The sequence below is a fragment of the Octopus bimaculoides genome, chromosome 13 (assembly GCF_001194135.2).
Source record: "Octopus bimaculoides isolate UCB-OBI-ISO-001 chromosome 13, ASM119413v2, whole genome shotgun sequence".
NCBI lineage: Eukaryota > Metazoa > Mollusca > Cephalopoda > Octopoda > Octopodidae > Octopus > Octopus bimaculoides.
Window position 1 is genome coordinate 56,228,031 of NC_068993.1, and position 1,116 is coordinate 56,229,146.

The following is a 1,116-nucleotide window of genomic DNA, read 5'->3' on the forward strand; positions in this document are numbered from 1 at the left end:
ATATATATATATATATATATATATATATATATATATATATATATATATATATATATACATACATATATATACACACGCATATATATACATAGACGTAAGTACATAATAATGTGCATATATGCATACGTGTATGTGTGGGTGTATATACTATTCATAGTATATTATGTGTCAATATTCAATATGTATTCAGTTGTAAGATTGTATACACATATATATGTGTGTATGTGTTACTCTAATATGGCTTAAGTTTATTGGGTGCTTTATTTAAATTATTTATTCAAACGAACAGCTATACTCATATAAATATAACTATGTATGTATGTATATACACGTACGTATATATGTCTGTATGTACATCAATATTTACATTAATTTTGTATAGATAGATATACGTGCGTGAACATATATGTATGTCTTTGTATACGTTCGAGTTATGTAACAGTCCAAAGAACTTTCTATCAAAGGCGGATTGTCTCTAAAGTTGACATTTTTAGCACTGACATCAGGAAAGGAATCACTGCTTGTAAATGCACTAAGTGATTTAATATTCATGTATGTATGTATACTCTTTTTGTGTGTGTTCTACTTCAAGATTTCAAGAGAAGTTTTTATTCACATAGAAACAGCATTTTGCACAAAATAAATTAAATAAATAAACAGTAGTGGTTGTGTGGTAAGAAGCTTGCTTCCCAACCACATGGTTCTAGGTTCAGTCCAACTGCGTGGCACTTTGGGCAAGTGTCTTCTGCTATAGCCTCGGACCGACCAAAGCCTTGAGTGGATTTGGTAGATGGAAACTGAAAGAAATCTGTTGTATGTATGTATGTATGTATGTATGTATTTGTGTGTCTGTGTTTGTCACCCCAACATCGCTTGGCAACCGATGTTGGTGTGTTTACGTCCCCGTAACTTGGCAGTTCGGCAAAAGAGACCAATAGAATAAGTACTAGACTTACAAAGAATAAATCCCGGGGTCGATTTGTTCGACTAAAGGCGGTGCTCCAGCATGGCCACAGTCAAGTGACTGAATCAACTAAGAGAGTAAAAGAGATAAATAAATAAAATTAATTTTTTAATAAGCCTGTCCAGGACCAGAATGCATTCATTCATTCATTT